The sequence below is a fragment of the Phoxinus phoxinus genome (assembly GCF_949152265.1).
Source record: "Phoxinus phoxinus genome assembly, chromosome: 4".
Taxonomy (NCBI): Eukaryota; Metazoa; Chordata; class Actinopteri; order Cypriniformes; family Leuciscidae; genus Phoxinus; species Phoxinus phoxinus.
The window spans coordinates 41,736,322-41,754,238 of record NC_136879.1 but is presented as its reverse complement, the minus strand read 5'-3'; the positions used below and the strand labels follow the sequence as shown (position 1 = coordinate 41,754,238).

At 39.7% G+C, this 17,917-nt stretch overlaps 1 long non-coding RNA gene across 1 annotated transcript in view; it reads left to right on the top strand.

Moving 5' to 3' along the window:
- The first annotated feature begins 15,300 nt into the window (after positions 1–15,300).
- LOC306997133 overlaps positions 15,301–17,917 on the top strand; it is a 10,213-nt gene continuing 7,596 nt past the window's right edge. The window contains exon 1 of the long non-coding RNA XR_013797275.1: positions 15,301–15,530. This is a non-coding gene — a long non-coding RNA (uncharacterized lncRNA). The remainder of the gene's footprint in view (positions 15,531–17,917) is intronic.

Sequence of the window (17,917 nt, the reverse complement as noted above, 5' to 3'; positions counted from 1 at the left end):
TGTGTGTGTGTAAGTACTCCTGCTATAATCAACTGATATGTCTAAACTGAAAGTGCCGGTTATGACTATTTTTGATAATCTTCAGTGCTACTCTAGCAAGTGTATTTTCTCTGTCTCAAATAAAATGATTTTCTTTACCTATCATAATGTGTGTGTTTTGTTGTTTATTTATGAATGAATGAATTTTATATTTCTGAATGAAGGAATTAATTAATTAAATGGATTTCTTTATTTATTTATGAATTAATTTATTTATTTATAATGAATTAATTTATGAGTGAATTAATTAATTAATTTTAGTTATTTATTAATTCATCTATTCATATGTTAATACATTATACATTTTATGAATAATTTTTTTTAGGAAGGAATGAAGGAATGATTTTTTTATGAATAAACGAGTGAATTAATTAATTTAGTTATTTATTAATACATTTACGTATTTATGAATTTATTTATTAATGAGTGAATTAATTAATTTATAATTAATTTATGAGTGAATTAATTAATTTATTTTATTTATTTATTTATTTATTCATAGGTTAATAAATTATAAATTATTTTATGAATTTTTTTTTTATGAATAAATGAGTGAATTAATTTATTAATGAGTGAATTAATTTATGAATGAATTTATTAATTAATTAATTTATGAGTGAATTAATTAATTTATGTATTAATTAAAAATGTATTATGAATTGTTTTATTAATGAATTAATTAATTTATTAATAAATTAATGTATTAATTACACTGATAAGAAAATACAAAATAGGGGTACATACGGCTATCATAGTGCAATTTTCTAAAACTCTTGAGAATACATCACACACAAACACTGTAAAATAGTCCATTTATAATTAATTAGATTAAACTATTTTTGTCCACTTTTTGTATTTTTGTCAGGACTTAATGAAGCGTATTAATATTTTTCATATTCATAAATATATTTCAATTATCTGCAATAAACAGTTTTTAAGTCAGTATAATCGAATCGTCCTGATTTCTGCTGTGAACTCTATGTGTGTGTGTGTTTGTGAGTGTATGTGTGTGTGTGTGTGTGTTATGCTGAGCGTCTTGCGGTACAGTAATTCTGTGGATACAATGAGCTGTGTGACCTTTGACCTCCAGACTTAATGCATTCAGCGTCTGTTTCACTGTTCAGCATCAGGACTGAATGTGTGTGTGTGTGTGCGAGAGAGAGAGACACTAACTCTGTTCTTATAGTGAACACAGACAGCATCCTCATAAGTGACTGATTTAAAATGCTTTACATGGGCAACATAAAATAATATAATTAGATGAAACTATCTGTCATGTTGACATATCTATATTTATAATCAGAATGTCCTCATATTGGATGATTTGTTTTCTTCATCATGCAGGGTATATGCAATGCCATCTTTAAATGTGCCCAAAATAAGTGGCCAAAATATGCTGCCTACTCTTAAGTAATTACGAGCTTATATATAATTATGCTGCCTACTTTTGAGAAGGTCAGGACCTATGATGGCTTAAAATGCTGCCTAGGTAGGAGACCGGTAGGTTGAAACAGCTAGTTTGAGTGAGCATGAGCATATATATTGTGTGTGTGTGTGTGTGTGTTTGTGTATGGGTGTATTCTGCCTCATATATAATTGTTTTTCTTGTTTCAGGAGAATAGGGAGTGACTGGAGGAATTTTGAGAAGGAACAGATTACCCATAATTCATGAGAAAAACTGAACCTGCTTCCTGTCTGGAGTCCCGTTCGCCTCCAAACCCGGCGGATCAGCGAGTGTTGAGCTGGTAAACTCACGTGAGCAAAGAACAACTACACACAGACTTCAGAAACTAGTCAGGACACTAAGAGACTTGTATTTTTAACACACGCACGCACGCACACGCACGCACGCACACACACAGACGCACACACTCAATCACACATCACACACATGCGCGCACACACACACACACACACACAGACGCACACACTTAATCACACACACACACACTGACTCGCACACACACAGACAGACGCACACACACTCAATCACACATCACACACACACACACACACACACACACTCACTCACTCACTCACTCACTCACTCACTTACACTGACACTTACACAGACACTTACACTCAATCACACACACAGACACACACACACACACAAAAAAAAAACACACAAGCACACACACAGACGCACGGACACTCACACACAGACGCACGGACACTCACACACACGGACACTCACACACACACACACACACACACGGACACACACAGACACTCACACACACACGGACACACACAAACACACACACACACACATACACACACACACTCACTCACTTACACAGACACTCTCACACACACACACACACACACACACACACACACACACACACACACATACACACACACACACACACACACACACAGAGACATACGAACACACACAGACGCACAGACACTCACACACACACACACACATACACACAAGCCCACACACAGAGACACACGAACACACAGACGCACGGACACTCACACACAGACACACGGACATTCTCACACACACAAACACACACACACACACACACACACACACACACACACGGACACTCACACACACACACACACACACGGACACTCACACACACACGGACACACACAGACACTCACACTCACACACACAGACACTCACACACACACACGGACACACACACAAACACACACATACACACACACTCACTCACTTACACAGACACTCACACACACACACACACACACACACACACACACTCACTTACACAGACACTCACATATGTTTTTAGACAAAACGTGATTTGGCTGATTTATGAGTCTTCAAATAATAGATATTTTTGAGTCATGAAGATATAGAGAATGATTTTGTGAGAGCAGTTAACGGTTTAGGACGTGCAGTCTGGCCCTGCATGACACCATCTTCCCCACCGGCACATGTCCTGTGTTTGATATCAACACTGGAGGATGCAGCGAAAGCCAACAATTTCAAAATGTAAACGTGATTTTCTTGTGTTGTGGTGTCTTTATAAAGAGCAGATTTCTGATAGTTATCAGTGTTTTGTTGCACATGTAAACACAGACAGCACGGGCGCTGCGGTTGCTAACATGTTCAGAGTGGTTGTTAGGCTCTTCACTTGACCTTCCATTTCTAGCTTAATGAATGAACAAGTGATATCAATTTCAGTCGTTTTTACATAAAAAAAAGTAATTTTTATGCCACCCTCTAAATTAAGAGTGTAATACTATGTACATTACACTCTTAAAAAAATATTTTCACAGCGATGCCATAGAAGAGAACCATTTTTGGGTTCTCCAAAGAACCTTTAAAATTAACAGATCTCAGGGCTTGCAAAATCGCCCGCCCGACGTCCCGGGGCTATTGTGTTTTCCAGTCGGGCTACCAAAATGCATAACCGGCCTGCCCGACGGGCTATCTGAACTAGTGTTCGCTTCAGTCTTGTTATAATCAGATTCAGCGCGTTCTTCGTCTTCAATCCGCAGTGGCGCCGAACAGAGCGCACGTCAGAAACAGAGGACAGGGTGTGTGTGTGTGTGTGTGTATCTGAGCCTCATTGGTCTGTCACTGCTCGTCAATGTCAGAATATTAGAGATTACCAATCAAATCAAAGTAGGCGGGATTTATATTCACAGAAGCTACTGAGCGCGAATTTGAGCAGAGGGACTCGACGCTTCAGTTCATGGTCAAGTGCGATAATGTAAGTAGCTAAACTAAATATTTCACATTTGACTTTTTGTTTTAGGTCATAAATGTTAAACAAATGACAAATTATCAGGCAAACGAATTTACTTGTTTAATTTCGCCATTTTGAACTGAAAATAGGCCTTTGTAACGTGACTCGTGGAATGTAATTCGTTTACTGTCATTGTGAGGGGACGAGAAACAAAGCCGTTTTCATCTTGTTAGGCACAATATTAATAACGAATGTGTATTGTGTACATGTTGAGAATTAATATAGTACAATTTGTAGCATTCAGTAAATTAAAAAAGTTCAGCTTTAGGAGGGGAAGAGACAGGGCAAGATGAGGAGACAGAGAAAAAGAAAGAGTGATGGTGGATAAGAAGTGAGAGCAGGTATTGACAAATCTACTGCCCGCTGACATGGTTTTCAAGCTATTTCTTATCCTTTTTTTGGCCTTCAAACGTCTTGAAATGCACATATCAGAGAAATAAAAAATTTGAACCCCCTAACAACCTTACATTTAGGACCTATTTGATTATAAAGCCCTGTCTACGGCCCTGTATTAAGATCAATAATGTATGTGTACATATTGTGAATAAATGTAATAAACTTAGTTAGGCTACCTAGCTTTCCTAGTAGCTTTCAGTAAATTAACGTGTCTAAGAAAATGATTCATAAATCAACCTATCAGCTGACCCCAAGTTTACTTTCGTCATTGACAGATAAAAATGAAAAGCCTATCAGTCAAAGCTCAGCTTTAGGACAGGAAGAGCCAGAGCAAGAGAAAAACAAAGAGAAAAAGAGTGATGCTGATGAGGAGAGAAAAATAATCAGCTGTGTGACATGGTTTTAAAGCTATTGTTGTCCAATTTTTTTGGCATTCAAAACATCTTAAAGTGCATATATGTAGATTAGAGAAATCAAAATTTTCTCGGGCCCCCGAACACCCCTAACTAGTCTACCTCACATTTGGGACCTCAGTGATGATAAAACCCTGCCATCTGCATGTTAATGAAACTAGTTAATTGTGAGCGTTAGACCCTAACCCAAAGTGTTACCTTTTTTTAAATTTATTTTTTCATACCCTCATTGGGGGCTGAGCCACAGACAGATTCATGTTCCATACTGGTCACACACATTTCACTTCAGAGAACCAGATGTATATTTGTATTGATGATTCTAATTTGATTATTTTATATCCAATTGTTGATATTTGTGTTTTGAAAAAGTTGTTGATTCATGTTTTGACTCCTAACCAATTTTCTACATTAAAAATTGTCTTTTTATGTGGGCTAGTAAAATTAATTTCGGGCTACCAAAAACTGAAGAGTGCCTGCCCGAAGTGCTACCAGCAATTTAGAAATTCTGCGAGCCCTGGATCTTAAAACAACAATTTTTGTGTAGAATATTCATTATATTTTAATAATCTAAATAACTTTTTATTGAATGGAAATGGTTTCATGGATGTTAAAAGTTCTTCATGGAATTATAGATGGGCTTCCAGAAGTAAAACGTTTTTTTTTTACAATAACTTATAAACTTACTGTGAGCTACGAGGTTGTTAATCGATGGTATTTGCTTCTGTTGAAGGCGTCAGCCCACATTATTTCAACTTATTTTTTAAAACAATCGTGTTTAACAGCAGAATACCAGGTGAAAAACTACATTACCCATGATGCTCTACAGAAAATTCCACCAATCAGAGTCGAAACAAGCAAAACTCGCCAAAAGATCTCGTTAGCTCCGCCCACTCCTGTGAAGCACTGCGAGTAATAAAGTCTATGTTCTCAAAATACTTAAATATTTATATATATATATTAGGGATACACAATATATCGGCCACCATATCGGTATCTGCCAATATATGTTAATTTTTTATGTTATCAGTATCTGCCAATATATGTTAATTTTTAATGTTATCAGTATCTGAGACTCTGCCCACGCGCTGTTCTGATTAGCTGTGCACTCGCCGCGAGACTCCGCCCACACACTGTTCTGATTGGCTGTGCACTCGCCGCGAGACTCCACCCACATGCTATTCTGATTGGCTGTGCACATTGCCTGTGCACTCACCGTGAGACTCCGCCCACACGCTGTTCTGATTGGCTGTGCACTCGTCGTGAGACTCCGCCCACACGCTGTTCTGATTGGCTGTGCACATTGGCTGTGCACTCACCGTGAGACTCCGCCCACACACTGTTCTGATTAGCTGTGCACTCGCTGCGAGACTCCGCCCACACGCTGTTCTGATTGGCTGTGCACTCGCCGTGAGACTCCGCCCACACACTGTTCTGATTAGCTGTGCACTCGCTGCGAGACTCCGCCCACACGCTGTTCTGATTGGCTGTGCACTCGCTGTGAGACTCCGCCGACACGCTGTTCTGATTGGCTGTGGGTTTTGATTGATATTTACGCATCTCGCAGTCGCGTCACGTCTGGTGTGGACAGACAAATTAGTTGTTGCTGGAATCTTCTCGCAAAAAATCCCTATGAGAGAAATGAATGAGAAAAGTGTCCAGACACTAATACACTCTTTATTTGTGAGATTGTAAGCAATATATGCGCATTGTGTCACGTTGGGTCACTGTGTTTTGGGGTGTATCCAACCTGGTCTAATTTAATCTGAGTTTTTGGCAGTGGTCTCCTCACTCAAACTATCTAATTAATTCACTTAGCTAATTAACTCTCCTCGGCCGAATCTAATTACGCCAGCCGTTCACAGACGAGTAGCTCTAAACAAACATGTTTTATTCCCTCATTTGGTCTCCGTCTTTCTCATGTCCTGTCCTCTCTCTCGTTCCCTCAGTGTCTGGTCAGTATATGCACTTGGATTTCACACACACACACACACACACACACACACACACACACACACACACACACACACACACACACACACACACACACACGCGCTCAGGTTTGGTCGGGTTAATGTTTTCTCCTGAACTTATCTTTTCTGTCTGACCCATTTCCTCTGGCTAATCACTTTTGGGAAAGAATCCCAAACTCTCTCTCTCTCTCTCTCTCTCTCTCTCTCTCTCTCTCTCTCTCTCTCTCTCTCTCTCTCTCTCACTCTCTCTCTCTCTCTCTATCTCTCTCTCTCTCTCTCTCTCTCTCTCACTCTCTCTCTCTCTATCTCTCTCTCTCTCTCTCTCTCTCACTCTCTATCTCTCTCTCCTTCTCTCTCTCTCTCTCCTTCTCTTCTCTGTAATGGTTTATGTAACTTTACATTTTTTCAGTCTTGTGTTTTGGAATCAAACTCTTTAATCCTATAAAACCTACGGTGTCACATTTAATCTTTGCTGGAAAACCCGTCGCTGATTGATCGTTTAGACTTTTATAATTGTAAAATCAACCACCTTCAGCTCGTTATAAAGTAAACATAAGAATACGTTTATATTGTTAGTAATATTTGAAGATGAAGCAGGTTTACTAGATTACCCAGACATTTTTTTTCAACAAAAATCACGAGTATCGAATATGATCATCAGGCTTTTGAGGAACGTTTATTTGTTCATCTCTCAATCATCATTGTATTGCATTATATGTTTCAAAACTACAGAGCTTTGATCAGAAAACTAAGCATATTAAAGTGCCCCTATTATGCTTTCTCAGATATGATCTTTCATGTAGTGTGTGATAGAGCTGTGTGTGTGTGTGTGTGTGTGTGACTGTAAAAGGTCGAGTTTTAAAGGTCAAAGTGCAGATAAATAGTTTTTGTCTCCTAAAAGCAAGAAGTGATTCTGACCTGAAGCGAGTCGTCAGTAATTCAGACCTATGTAAGAATGTAACTAATTTGCATAAAGCCAGCCTGTGGTCTTGATTGGCTGAACAGCGTCTCTTAGCTCCGCCCTCAAACACTGCAGTGTATCTGAGACTGGGAGAGTTTGGTTCGTGTTGTTCGTGTCGAGAAGACTCAAAGCAAATCCACTTTGATGAGATCGATACGGTAAAACCCACGCCATCGCCACCGTTCGTATCACTGTGTGTCAAGAGCTGAGATTCACATATGATAATGAGCGCTTAGTTTCTGACCAATCAGAGCAGAGCCGCTCTCAGAGGGGCGGGGTTTAGAGAGACTGAATCTTCATACGAAGCGTTTCAGACGCTGAGAGAAAAGAGCTGACGCTGCGGTGGAGATTATGAGGAGATTACAGTGTTTTTGACTTTGGATGCATGTAAACTTATTGTAGGAGAAATCAAAAACAAAACAAAACTAGATATAGAGTGACGACTGATATTTTTTTGCATTTTAGTCTGTTATAAAGATTTAATTGATTTACATTACAAGCATCAGAATTTCATCTTTTTGTCCTCTGAATAAATTTGAGCTGTTTTTCCTTTATATTCTCACTTTATGAGCCATAAAAGCCTGATCTATCTAACATGATACTCAACAAAAACACATACACAAACTTTTTTGATAGATTAAAAAAAAAAATGTGTCTAAAGGTTTAATAAACTGTTCCAATTTGTTTTACAGGGTTAAAGATGTTTGTCAATTTTATCATTGTTTCTTTTCACAGTTTCATTCCTGCAATGATTTTTAGTGTCGTTTGAAGTAAATAGTTGAAAACGGATTTATTGGACATTTAAAACTTCATGTTACAAATTTAGAACAAACCCTGAGCTGATTGTTTGAGGAATATCGATAAAAATGGCTAAAATTCAGCTTCAAATGATGCCATGTCCACTTATAGTCCAAAACTTTGATGATTTGTAACAAGACACCGTGTAATGACTGTCCGAACCGTGTCCCTTGTGAAAACATACATGACCTTTGACCCCTGCGTCTGTTTCGATAGTTTTTTCACCCTACATCACGCTGCTCTGTTTTAAATCTCTCTGACAGCTCTTACACACACACACACACACACACACACACACACACACACACACACACACACACACACACACACACACACACACGTATTCATCTTCACTTGGCTGTTGGTTGTTGCTGTTTGGATAACTGATAAAACATACAGGCGCCTGCAACTGTGTGTGTGTGTGTGTGTGTGTGTGTGTGTGTGTGTGTGTGTGTGTGTGTTGAATGATTGACTGTGGGTACTGCAGGTCATGCTTTTTTGTATAACACACATGCACGCACACACACACACACACACACGCACCAGTATTTTGCTCTAAAGTTTGTTTCTGTACACACTAATACTTAAACATTTAACTGAACATATTTACCAAATACATATATACATATTTACTATAACCTGTTCAAATATAGAAAACTCATTCATCAAGTTACACTAATTATCTGGCCATATTTGCACAAATACTGCAAAAATGTGTAAATTAGTTATTAATTGTTATTACTTCAACTTCAACTTATTTATTGCAGTTAGTAGTCAACGCAACATTTATAATTTAAGATTTTCATCTAATATTTATATTTTATTTAATTTTTTTATTTAAATTAGTAATGATTTTTAATAGTTGAAAATGATTTTTTATTTCAATAGTTTTAATTTTAATAAAAAAATAACAAACACTTATTTGAATCCCTCCTTTAATGAAAGTCTTTTGTTCAGCAAGTTTCAAGTTTAATTAATTTATAATATATATATTATTATATATTATAGCCACAAGACTGACCAAAGTGCTGTACAAGACAACGAAATACATATCCTAAATATACACACTTTAATACACAAAAATATTATATAATATACACATAAAAAAAAAAAAAAAAGAGGGGGCAATCGTAAGTCCGATTTTAAATAAGAGTATAATTTCTGGTGTTTGTTCAGACTTGTGTTCTAAGTTGTGTTTTGATACACACACACACACACACACACACACACACACACACACACACACACACACACACAAACTGAGTGAGAAAGACGCACACAGAAAAGGTCAAAGATACTTGACATTTTATTTAGCATGTCAGTCATCGTTCAGTTTCTCTCTCTCACACACACACACACACACTCACACACACACACACACACACACACACACACACACACACACACACACACACACACACACACACACAGTCCAGCGGGAGTGCCGTGGAATCTGTCCCATAATGCACCCTGGGAAACACAGAACTGAGATCTGGCCTGTGTGTATTTTCAGGGTTGTCATCAGAGTATCTCAGACATCAGTGACAGGAGACGGTTGAAGAAAACTTTATACATTATTATATTTTAAAAGTGTTGCATTAGCTTGACATCAGACTCAAGATCCCTTTAAAACCTGTCGGCCGTTCGAGCACAACTCATATTTACCTGATTTAGTCTGAAGTCTCCAAACCTGTACATGTCCGTCTCACATCTCAGATCTGCCGTATAATCCACAACAACAGGATCGTATGTTTTGCTCATCAGGTCAGTTTAGGCTAGGCTAGTGTGTTTGTTTACGCAGGTCAGGCTAACGCACGTGTTTTCTAGAGTAAACACTGAATCAATATTTTGTTTATCTCCCTTTGAGTTTCCTGCAAAAGGTTCATTTCCTCGTCATATTTCCTTTATTTTATATTATATATTGGCTCTATTATTTGTCTCTCCCTCTTTAATTTACAGTCTGTCGAGCAGTTCCTGTTTTTGTTCTGCTTACTGTGAGCAAGAGTCTGGGTGTGTGTGTGTGTGTGTGTGTGTGTGTGTGTGTGTGTCTGTGTGTGTGTGTCTGTGTGTGTGTGTCTGTGTGTGTGTGTGTGTGTGTGTCTGTGTGTGTGTGTGTGTCTGTGTGTGTGTATGTTTGTGTGACTGTGTGTGTGTGTGTGTGTGTGTTTGACTGTGTGTGTGTATGTTTGTGTGACTGTGTGTGTGTGAGTGTGTGTGTTTGACTGTGTGTGGTCTGTGTGTGTGTGTGCGTGCACACGTGTGTGTGTGTGTGTGTGGGTTTGTATGTGTGTGTTTGTGTGACTGTGTATGGTGTGTGTGCATGCGTACGCGTGCGTGTGTGAGTGTTTGTGTGTGTGTGTGTGTGTGCGTGTATGTGGGGATTTGTATGTGTGTGTTTGTGTGACTGTGTGTGTGTGTGTGTGTGTGTGTGTGTGTGTGTGAGAGTGTGTGTGTGTTTGTATGTATGTATGTGTGTGTGTGTGTGTGACTGTGTGTGTGTGTGTGTGTGTGTGGGTTTGTATGTGTGTGTTTGTGTGACTGTGTATGGTGTGTGTGCATGCGTACGCGTGCGTGTGTGAGTGTTTGTGTGTGTGTGTGTGTGTGCGTGTATGTGGGGATTTGTATGTGTGTGTTTGTGTGACTGTGTGTGTGTGTGTGTGTGTGTGTGAGAGAGTGTGTGTGTGTTTGTATGTATGTATGTGTGTGTGTGTGTGTGACTGTGTGTGTGTGTGTGTGTGTGTGTGTGTGGGTGGGTGTATGTGTGTGTGTGTGTGTGTGTGTGTGTGTGTATATGTATGTGTGTGCGTGCGCGCGCGTGTGTGTGTATGTGTGTGTGTGTGTGTGACTGTGTGTGTGTGTGTGTGTGTGTGGGTTTGTATGTATGTGTTTGTGTGACTGTGTATGGTGTGTGTGCATGCGTACGCGTGCGTGTGTGAGTGTTTGTGTGTGTGTGTGTGTGTGTGTGCGTGTATGTGGGGATTTGTATGTGTGTGTTTGTGTGACTGTGTGTGTGTGTGTGAGAGAGTGTGTGTGTGTTTGTATGTATGTATGTGTGTGTGTGTGTGTGACTGTGTGTGTGTGTGTGTGTGTGTGTGTGTGTGGGTGGGTGTATGTGTGTGTGTGTGTGTGTGTGTGTGTATATGTATGTGTGTGCGTGCGCGCGCGTGTGTGTGTATGTGTGTGTGTGTGTGTGTGTATGTGCGTGCGCGCGTGTATGTGTGTGTGTGTGTGTGGTGTGTACACGGATACCTACACACCTATCAATCAACCACTTCCTAATAAATCATTATGTCTGACCTTTGACCTCTAACTTTCTCTCCACCCTTAAGGACCTTGACTGCACTTCCTGTGGCAGAAATAGACACTTCCTGTTTGGCAGCTCAGGCTTCACTGGTGATGTAGACCTCGAATGAAGTACCGAAGCACTCTAAATTAAGTTGTTTTTAAATAATATATTGTTTGATCTCTAATGTTTGTGAAAATCTCTTGTTTCGTCTGTTTAGGATCATTCAGAAATAAAGCGTATTATTAAAAAGTGACATTTGCAAAAAATATATATATATTTTTACAATGAAAAGAATATGGAAATGCGGTTCTAGTTTTGTGAATGTGGATCAGGGTTATTATAGTTAACCAAAACTATAAAAAAATTATGTTAATTAAAATAAAGCTGAAATTAATATAAATAATACATGAAAAACTAAAAGAAAATTACTAAAATTACTAAATTGGAAAAAGTTTACACATGGACCAAAAATTACACTTAAATAAGAATAGATTAAACATTAATAGCAATATAAAAAAACGACACAAAATGAACTGGTACATTGAATTATTGCTTTATTTTATTATTTATTAGGGATCCACCTAATCCAGATTTTTGGGGTTTGGCCGAATACTAATTATGCCAAATCCGAAACTGAATACCGAATCCTACTGCCATCCTCACTCCATTAACACAGTAAACACATCAACGAAGTAAACAACGTCCACAGCTGTGGATCTTTCAATTTATTTGATTTTAACTGTAAAAAAAAGAAAAAGAATAGGCAACATTATGCCAGGATGACAAGTGGGAAAAACTATTTTGAGGCCTATGTTTACCCTATCTCAAGGTCCAATCAATATAACCCAAATAATCCCGTAAAGTAGGCTACCCCCAAATATACCAAAACCTTTCAATAAAAGTGCGTCAATGCGTCAGCGCCGATAGCAAGTGTTGTTGCGCTTCAGGCGACCCGAGTTCCAGTCCCGGCTCGTGGACCTTTCCCGATCCCCCCTCCCCCTCTGTCTCCCACCTCACTTTCTGTCTAGCTACTATCCTATCCAAACTAAAAAAAAGAAAAAGAAAAAAAAAAGTGCAACAATGCAAAGAAAAGTGTTTTCCTTTTTTTTTAAGGCGAGACACTACAGGTGAATAGGGTAATTTTTTTAACTAGCAGATATCACCATGAAACTTCCTCAGTTGATTACCTACATTAAGATGAGACAAAAATGTATTACAATTTTTCTGTAATTTAATGTTTAAATATGCAAATTAGGCAATATCTAGGTAAATATGTGCTAATTTGCATATAAAAAAAATACCGAAATCTGAGTATTGGATAAAGCCAGGTTCAAAATGATTTTTTTCATTGTGTTCACATATTAGATGGGTAAACATTACTGAGGGATTTATGGATATCTACTTTTGTTATCCTGTAAATCAGAATATACTGTCAATAGCCTTAAAAAAATGATTTTCGCTATGTTTTTTGGAATAAAATGTTATATAAATCAGGCTAGGAATAATATATTTACAAATCCCTCTGTAAATGTCTTCATAATATAACTAGGCACAAGAATGGAGGGTTTGGTGTGTATCGGTGCGACTGAAGTGGAGATTTCGGACTTGACGTATGAGAGAAAAGTCATTTTGAGAAAACGGGCTTTAAAGATTTATCATCAGCCAATGAGATTGCGCATTCAGCACTTTTACTTTCACGATTGGTTGCTGATAAACAGGAAATGACCATATTTGGATCCGACAGCATTGTACAGGAGAGAGAGAGCTTTCTAACGGTGTGTGTGATGAAAGGAGCAGACAGAGATGTTGATTTATAACGCCAACTTTTGTTGAGTTTAGGAGAAATCTACAGACGCAAACAGACAAAGTTAGTAAAATAAAGACATAAATGTGTATTTCTGACTTTTTTTCAGCACAAGTCTGAAAGAAGACATGTCATTGAAGACTAATATCCCAAAATCTCAAAATTGACCAGTGAAAAAAAAACAATGTTTTTGCCTTTGCCTTAAAAATCAGAATATGCTTGGTGACTGAAATTAATGTTATTGAACATTTACTCAATAAACATGGATAGTAGTCTAATGATCTACTAGAGCCAATTCAACTGAGTTTTAGCCAATAATGCATAGACGTTATATTGATATCACAGCATATATGTTACCCTGGACCACAAAACCAGTCACATGGGTCAATTGGTTTTAAAATTGAGCTTTATATACATAAAATCTGGAATCTGAGGAGCAAAAAAATGTAAACATTGAGAAAATCTCCTTTAAAGTTGTGCATTTATGTTCACGATTGTGCTGCATTCACTCACAAAAATACATGTTTTATATATTTACGGTAGGACATTTACTAAATATCTTCATGGAACATGATCTTAATATCCTCATGATTTTTGGCATAAAAGAAAAATGGATAATTTTGACCCATACGCTGTATAGTTGCTATTGCCACAGATATACCCGTGCGGCTCCAGACTGGGTTTGTGCTCCCAAATCTCATGCAAAAATGTAAAAAATTAACCGTGACATGCGCATAGTCGTGGGTAATATCATCCGAGCATGCGATTCGGGACGTTTTCTCGGGATGCATTTGGGATGTACGAGTGCTTTAGACTCGGAAGTGATGACAATTCACTTCATTCAGCTCATTCAGTCGAGAGCTCCTGCGAAACAATGACTGAGAAATCAAATACTCCTCTAATCTGGCTCATCTACACACACACACACACACACACACACACACACACACACACACACACACACACACACACACACACACACACAGCAGTGTTATCCTGAATGAATGGATCTCACACACACACACACACACACACACGCTGAGAGGAGGATGTCGGGACAATGGCCTGGTCTCAGGGGTTCGGTATTGTCTGAGTTTCATGTGGAAGCCGACCCGTTTCTCCCTTCCCACACCCCACCTGAGCGAAACCCGAGCCGCGTCTCCATCAGCGCGACTATTACCGCCATAATTACTCTTACTTTTCATCTCTACCCTCTTTTGTTTAAGTGACGCTACTAAATTAACCATGTTCGCCAGGTCAAGCATTGCTTTTTGTAAATATTAAAGGGGTGGTTGATTATGATTTGACTTTTCTAACTGTAGTTAGTGTGTAATGTTGCTGTTTGATCATAAACAACATCTGCAAAGTTACAACGCTCAAAGTTCAGAGCAAAGGGAGATATTTGCTTTTACAGAAATTGCTTTTTAAGAACTACAACAAACGGCTGGTAGGAACTACACAAGCTTCCTCCCGGGTTAGTGACATCATCAGCCCTAGAATTTACATAAACCCCGCCCCCTGAACACGATTTATAGATTATCATGATATATGACTAGAAGATAACTACACATAATCTGCATAAATTCATCAACTAACCGTTCAGAAATGTCCTGTTCTTCTACATGTTGTCACTTCTTCTTGAGTCTCTCCATCATTGTCTGACTCCGGTTTGAACATAAAAGACTAAAAGTTTTTGAAATGTTCAGTGCGTGTGTGTGTGTGTGTGTGAGGTAAAAGGACACGAGCTGTTGAAGCTCCGCCCCCTGTGCCGGGAGCAGCAGCTCATTTGCATTTAAAGGGACAGAGACAAAACGGTATTTTGAGCTAAAACTTCACACACACACTCTGGGGACATCAGAGACTTACTTTACATCTTGTGAAACGGGTATTATACCACCCCTTTAAATCTGAGAGCGGTCTCACTCCTCCATAGGCTTCTATTGTAATTGAAACTTGCCGGCCCAGAAAGTTAGTAAAGACAATGTTTAAAATAGTCTAACCCTTTAATCATGTCATCTTCTAACACTTAGTACTTTGAAGGAAGGACTCGAGCCATATTTACAGACCAGAATATCGCCCATAATGCATTGCGACCTGAGGGGCAGAGTCGTTCACCTGAGACGGTAAGTAAACGCTCGCATGTTCTTGTAAAATTAATCTAGCATTTAAATTCATATTATTTACACTAGAGTTTAAAAGTTTGGGGTTGGTGAGATTTGTACATGTTCTGCTCGCCAACGCTGTATTTATTTGATCAAAAATACAGTAAAAACTGTGAAATATTATTACAGTTTAGAATAACTGTTTTCTATGTGAATATATAGTAAAGTGTAATTTATTCCTGTGATCAAATCTGAATTTTCAGCAGCTTCAGTGTCACATGATCCTTCAGAAATCAGTGTAATATGACATAAATAACTTATCAATGTCATGATTAGAGTTAAATTATGCAGTGTCTCCAGGATTGGTCTTGCCGGTTGAGTATACATGTATCTTGTACCTGTAAAATGCATCATGTTCTCATTCTCATCATGTTAATCACGGTAACTTGGTTCAGTCACTCTATTGAAAGGTCAAGCATCTGCTAAGAACATAAATGTAATATAATCTGTGTGTGTGTGTGTGTGTGTGTGTGTGTGTGTGTGTGTGTGTGTGTGTGTGTGTGTGTGTGTGTGTGTGTGTGTGTGTGTGTGTGTGTGTGTGTGTGTGTGTGTGTGTGTGTGTGTGTGTGTGTGTGTGTGTGTGAAATAAATCACCCATATGGATTTGATTGACAGAATAAACACAACACATCTCAGCAGTTAATTTAAGACAAATTGGGCCCAGATGTGAGGCGCGCACACACACACACACACACACACACACACACACACACACACACACACACATACACACATACTCTCTCACTCACACACACACACACACTCAAACACTCACGCACGCACACACACACACACACACGCACGCGCAGACACAGACACACACACACACACACAAAACCTCTAAATATATGTTTACAGCCGTCTTTATTGATCTATATCTCTCTTTCTTTCATATAAATATTTTTTTGACAAAATGACAAAAACTCTCGCTGGATTTTTTTTTCTTAAAAAAGAAAAAGAAAAAAGAATATATGAATATAATATATATATATATACTTTATTCCAAACACAAACATAACTAAAAATATATATATATAATTAAAAATAAATTATAATTTTTTCTTGACTATCCATCCATCCATCTTCTTCCGCTTATCCGGGGCCGGGTCGCGGGGGCAGCAGTCTAAGCAGAGATGCCCAGACTTCCCTTTCCCTAGCCACTTCCTCCAGCTCTTCCGGGGGGACACCGAGGTGTTCCCAGGCCAGCCGAGAGACACAGTCTCTCCAGCGTGTCCTAGGTCTTCCCCGGGGTCTCCTCCCGGTGGGACGTGCCCGGAGCCGATGCCCGAGCCACCTCAGCTGACCCCTCTCGATGTGGAGGAGCAGCGGCTCTACTCTGAGCTCCTCCCGAGTGACCGAGCTCCTCACCCTATCTCTAAGGGATCGCCCAGCCACCCTGCGGAGAAAGCTCATTTCGGCCGCCTGTATCCGGGATCTTGTCCTTTCGGTCATGACCCAAAGCTCAAGACCATAGGTGAGAGTAGGAACGTAGATTGACCGGTAAATCGAGAGCTTCGCCTTGCGGCTCAGCTCTTTCTTCACCACGACAGACCGGTACATCGAACGCATTACTGCTGAAGCTGCACCGATCGGTCTGTCAATCTCCCGTTCCATCCTTCCCTCACTCGTGAACAAGACTCCAAGATACTTGAACTCCTCCACTTGAGGCAGGAACTCTCCACCAACCTGAAGTAGGCAAGCCACCTTTTTCCGACTGAGGACCATGGCCTCGGATTTGGAGGTGCTGATTCTCATCCCAGCCGCTTCACACTCGGCTGCAAACCGTCCCAGTGCATGCTGAAGGTCCTGGTCTGAAGGGGCCAACACGACAACATCATCTGCAAAGAGCAGAGACGAAATCGCGTTGTTCCCAAACCAGACACCCTCTGGCCCCTGGCTGCGCCTAGAAATTCTGTCCATAAAAATTATGAACAGAACCGGCGACAAAGGGCAGCCCTGCCGGAGTCCAACATGCACCGGGAACAAGTCTGACTTACTGCCGGCAATGCGAACCAAGCTCCTGCTTCGATTGTATAGGGATCGGACAGCCCTTAGCAAAGGACCCCGAACCCCATACTCCCGGAGCACCCTCCACAGGCCGCCACGAGGGACACAGTCGAATGCCTTCTCCAAATCCACAAAGCACATGTGGATTGGTTGGGCAAACTCCCATGAACCCTCCAGCACCCTAGAGAGGGTATAGAGCTGGTCCAGTGTTCCACGGCCCGGACGAAAACCGCACTGTTCCTCCTGAATCCGAGGTTCTACCATCGGCCGTATTCTCCTCTCCAGTACCCTGGCATAGACTTTCCCAGGGAGGCTGAGAAGTGTGATCCCCCTGTAGTTGG